The sequence below is a fragment of the Juglans microcarpa x Juglans regia genome, chromosome 4D (genome assembly GCF_004785595.1).
Source record: "Juglans microcarpa x Juglans regia isolate MS1-56 chromosome 4D, Jm3101_v1.0, whole genome shotgun sequence".
NCBI classification, from domain to species: domain Eukaryota; kingdom Viridiplantae; phylum Streptophyta; class Magnoliopsida; order Fagales; family Juglandaceae; genus Juglans; species Juglans microcarpa x Juglans regia.
In genome coordinates this window covers 24,717,056-24,723,055 of record NC_054600.1, presented here as the reverse complement: position 1 = coordinate 24,723,055, position 6,000 = coordinate 24,717,056, and positions in this window count along the sequence as shown.

Sequence of the window (6,000 nt, the reverse complement as noted above, 5' to 3'; positions counted from 1 at the left end):
TATTTAGTTCGTAAAGATGGGGAATAGAATTTTTGATAAAACAATACAAAATGCTGGCTATTACTTGTTTATTTAGGACGCGTGGATTCTAAAAGGTTCCACACATAAAATTCGTGGCTGAGTTTTGCCATGTCATGGAATCAATCACCTGAGGTTGCATGCTAGGATCACGACACTTGTTGGTCATAACTGGACCCAGCGCCAGCTGGAACTTAATTGCTGTCCATCGTCCACTGTGAATTAAAGTTTATAAATGGTACTCTTAAGAAAAAATGTAAGGCTCATATTCCTTTTAAAATTAACATAGTCCTGTTATACGATCGCGCGCGCGTATATATATATATATATATATATTCTCACCAAATCGGTCTTGAATTTTTAAGAATTATTTTAATAATAAAAAGATTTTATAAAAATAAACGTATAAATTGATATAATTTAATGTAATAAATTAAATTATAAAATTAATTTTATTATAATGCTAAATTATTTTTTTTTTATAATTATAATAGTTTGATTTTTTGTATAAATATTAGATCCGATAGAGTTGTGTCCTCATAGAAATATTATAGAAAAGGTTGATGGATTTATTAATCAGATCTTGTTAATGCATTGTCAATATAATTTTGACCAGTTTCACGTGTGTTTATCTACTTTTGCGAATGATCGAGTGATTGATATCGTGGCTCAAATTTGGCCATTCATAAGACAAATGAAAGCAACGAGAAACTGTAAAAAGTCATGACTTAAGAATCAGAAGTGGATCGTCTGCCAGCACGACGGCCAAACTATTAAAGTCTAAGACTAACATTTATTATTATATATAGACTCTTATATATGCTAGTTTTAATTCGGACATTAATTTAATGATGGACGTACACGAGATACTGGACTATACTTTAGCCACATTCTTAATTAAATAAATTAATCTTTCTTAGCCCAACCAAAAAATTAATCACGTTTCTCAACAATGTGTGGATCTGCCTCAATTTAAAAACCTATACAATTCTCAGCACATTTTACATGTTACATGCTGTGGGTAGTCGATGGAGCAGTGCGACCGACCTTAACTCTCAAGAAACCCTTCTTCCTAATTCTTTATAAATTTATCAATAATAATAATAAGAGAAGTTTTATAATTACAAAGAGATTTTATAAAAATAAATAAATAAATTGAAATGATTTTATAATATAATAAGTTAAATCTAATTTATAATAAAATTTATTTTATAATCTAACATATTATATTAAATAACGTTAATTTATAAATTTATTTTTATAAAATTTTTTTATGATATTTCTCTAATAACAACTAAGAAACAAACAAACAATAAGCAATTTCTTCACGCGTTTCCCTTTCATATATATATTTTTAAAAGATGGAAGACTTGCGATAAAATATATATAATGGTTGAGGTCAGGATCGATAGACTAGTGCTTGGTGGCCTATGATTATCACAAAAAGTCATGCTTATGATTGTTTAATTGTAGGCCCTATATATAAATATATTATATATATACACATATTGGCGTGACATTTTACATTCCAAATTGACTGCTAAAAATGCTGTTCAATTTTGTTTCCTCACGTAATAGAGAAAGACTTAAATAAGGTCGGTGTTCATTTCTCTTTTACACCAAACAATAAAATTGCAACATATGTTGGACTAATTGAAATTATGGTAGGCGCATATAAAATCAAAGAAGAAGATAGAGAAATAGCACATAAGCCATTCGAGAAAATGCCTTCAAGAAGACATAGTATTATATTATGTTCTATATGATTTTTCTTACTATTCATTACAACCACAGCCCATATTTATACACTTATAGCAAGATAAATGATCTGATCATAAATTGACCATACGGTGTACAATCATTCAGTCGGTTATAAGGGAATCTTCTAGAGTAGGACAGATGGCATGGTTTTGCTTTTGGCAGCTGTGCTGGAGTTTGTTAGGCTAGCTGTGGACTCCTTGTGGTCATGGGTGCCTTCTGTTGGAATGATGGCAACAGAATGATCTAGTGTTTCAATAGCCCCTTGCGATTCAAACGACACTGGAGAGATGGTGAGGCTTGATTGTAGTAAATTAAAGCGTGCAGTGGAGAGAGGCTTTGTAAATATGTACACAATTTGGTCTTTGCTAGAAACAAAGGAGACTTTGAGTGTTTTTGCATCAACTCTTTTCCGAACAAAGTGGTAGTCGAGTTCAACATGTTTGGTTCGAGAATGAAGAACCAGATTCATGGAGAGGTAAGTAACACTAAGATTGTCACACCAAAGTATTGGCAGATCAGACAAGAAGACGCCAAGCTCACAAAGTAGGGATTACAGCCATAGAAGTTTGCAAGTAGTGTTGGTAACTGACTTGTATTTAGCTTCAGTGGACGATCTGGCAATCGTTGGTTGTTTCTTGGAACCCCAGGATATCAAGTGAGAACCAAAATAGACACAGAAGCCACTCGTGGACGTGCGATCGTCAAGGCACCCTGCCCAGTCAGTATCAGAAAAAGCAGTAAGAGTAAATGCAAAAGAGGTAAAAAAATATAAACCAAAGTGAGATGTGAGACGTAAGTAATGGAGAATCCGTTTTACTACTTGCCAATGTGAGATCTTAGGACAATACATGTATTGACAAACCTTGTTAACGGCAAATTATAAATCAGGACGGGTGAAGGAAAGGTACTGCAAGCTATCTACAATGCTACGGTAAAGTTGAGTATCCTTAAATGAGGATCCTTCTAAAGTCGTGAGCTTTACAGAGGTGCACATGGGGGTGGATATTGACTTTGAGTGATGCATATTTGTGCGTTTGAGTAGGTCAGTAATATATTTCGTTTGAGACAAAAACAGACCATCAGAGGTTCTAGAAACTTCAATTCCTAAGAAGTGGTGCAAGGGCCCTAATCATTGACTGGAAAAGCAATATGCAGAGATGCAATTATTTGAGAAATAAGAGCTTGAATAGAACCAGTGACAATGATGTTATCAACGTAAGTTAACATGTAAATGGTATAAGTGGAATTACGAAAAATAAACAAAGAAAAGTCAGATATGGAGGCAACGAAACCAAGGGACAACATTTTAGAACTCAACTTGGCAAATCAAGCCCTAGGGGCTTGTTTAAGGCCATAGATGGATTTACGTAGCTTGTAGACATGTGATGGATGATTGGGATTTGCAAACTCTGGCGACTGATGCATGTAGACATCCCTTCCTCCAGATCTCCATGGAGGAAAGCATTATGAATGTCCAACTGGGGCAGTGGCCAAGATGATGAAACAACAAAGGACAAGAGAAGCCGAACGGTGACAGGCTTAATCACCGGGCTGTAAGTTTTCGAGAGGTCTATCTCAGCTTGTTGATGAAATCCATTCGCAACCAGGCACGCCTTACGGCGTTCAAGGGTCCCATTAGCATGCCATTTAGTTTTCAGAACCCATTTATACCTGAGGACATTGAGAGAGGGGGAAGGAGGAACCAAATCCCATGTTTGAGTCGAGATAAGAGCATCAAACTCAGATGCCATGGCAGCACGCCACTCTAGGTATTTTGATGACTCAGTGAAACATGAAGGTTCTTCTAGGATGGCCGACGAAAACGAGATGGTGAGATGGAGTGAGGGATTGGAAGTCGGTTTGGATGTGGGCCAGGTTAGGGTTCCATCTTTGCGAAGGAGTGGTTGGTGTATATGATTTCGGGACCTGATAACCATGGGATGATAAAGTTGTATGGAGGAAGGGGTGGGAGACAGCACAAATGAAAGATTGGGAGGAGATAACCTAATTGGAGTCGATGCCCTAATGAGAGGAGGAGATAGGCTTGGAGAAGTAGGACGATTTGAATGGGCCGAGAGATCAATGTTGGAAGTGGACTGAGATGTATCTGACCGAGAAATGGCTGAGGAAGTAGGGCCTGAGTGGTCAGTGTGTTCGGAAGAGTGAGTAGCAGTGGGCCTAGAGATATCTGGGGACATAGAGCTGAGGAAAGGAAAAGACAAAAGACTCATAAGCATTGCGCTTAAAGAAGTAAAAGAATAAGGTGGGTCCATGAGTGTATTATTAACAAACGAAAACACAGTCTCGTGAAACTGCACATCACGGGATGTATAGACTTGGCTCGTGGGAGAATGGAGACACAAATATCCTTGATGGTCTGGGCTATAGCCTATAAAAACACAAGGTTTGGATCTGATATCCATTTTGTGATGATTAAAGGGACGCAAGTTAGGCCAACATTGATATCCAAAGACATGCAAGAATTTATCGTTAGGATCTCGAAGGAAAAAGGAGTTGATAAGGTGATTTATTTTGAAGAACAGGAGTAGGCATACGGATAATCAAGAAAACAACCATGGAAAAGGCATCGGCCCAATATTTATGTGGGATTGATGCACGAGCCATAAGAGCAAGTTCAGTTTTCACAATGTGACGATGTCGGCGTTTTACAGTGCCATTTTGGGCATGAGAATATGGACATGTCACACGGTGCAAAATTCTATTTGATTGAATTTTTTTTTGTAACGACCTAAACTCACCGCCCCAATCAGTTTGTATAGAGGCGATATTGGAAGAAAAGAAATTGCGTACAAACTGAAGAAAGACAACAAATATTTAAGAGACGATAGATTTGGATTGCAAAGGAAATAACCATATATATTTTGAATAATCATCAACTACAGAGAGATAGAATCGAGAGCCATTAGTTGACAATTCAGGAGCTGGTCTCCATATATCTAAAAACAGAAGATAAAAAAGGCCTAGGTGAACGGGTAGAGGTGGGTAGATGAGGAAGAGAATGTGACTTAGCTAAGGGACAAGCTGAACATATAATTGACAAGCTAGAGCTACTGAATAGAAGATTAAAGTGCTTAATAGTAAAGGTGGTGATGCGTGGGCTTGGATGGCCTAAACGATTATGCCAGTTGGGTGACGTGGTTCTTTAGCCGAGCATGGCTTGTGGAGAAACATACAGTGATGAAGTGGAGGCACCAGTTGGTAGCTCGTACAAGCCATTCCTAACATGACCCTGGAGAAGTGGAGCCTGGGTGTGCAAATCCTTCACAAGAAAAAATTCAGAGTGAAATTAAAAAAAGACTAAGTTATCAAGATAGAATTGACGAATTGAAAGTAAATTTTTAGTAATTAAAGGCACATGAAGGAGTTTTTGAAGTAAGAATTTGCTAGATGAAGAAGCAAGATGGGCAGAACCAATGTTTTGGATGGGTAGAGAACTGTCGTCACTGCGGCTAACTTGGTCGGAACCATTGTACGATTCAACATCCAACTTTAGGTTAACAAAGTCTGATATAAAGTGATTCATCGCTGCAGTATTAGGGAACCAAATGTTGGTGGATGAGGTCGTGGATGGTGCTTAGCTGAAATTGGTAGCAATGGATTGAGGAGGAGAGGCCTGAAAAGAGTGATTGAACCGATGGTAGCAGCTTAGCGCTGAGTGTCTGAGCCGCTGACAGACTTGACACACAGATCCATTAGGGGCTCGATTCATGAACTGAGGGGGACAACCACCACGATAACCACGTTCGCATCCCTTGCCTCGAAAGAAATTACCCCTGCCATGACCTTCAAGGGAATTGGAATTTGTGTTCCGAACAATGGAGTTAACTGTAATGGAGGTGCCTAAAAGAAGAAAATTAGTTTGATATGTAATGCAAGACTCATGATTCAACAAATAGCTAAACACTTGAGGGGTAGATAAAGGTTCTGGACGCGTGGTGAGAGAAGTGACTAAGGATTCATCGTCACTGCCAAGACCGGCCAGCAAGTAAGTAACAAAGTCAGAGCTTGAGATATGGTGGCCCGCAGCACCCAAGGTTGATGCAAGAGCCGTAGCTTTGTTAAAATAAGTTGTAATTGAATCAGACCTATTCTTAAGTGTAGCTAATTGGAATTTAGTTTGCATATGTGGGCAGACGACTGTGCAAAGAACATGGTCTCAAGGGTGTGCCAAACATCGTGTGAGGTACTACAGTTTAAGAC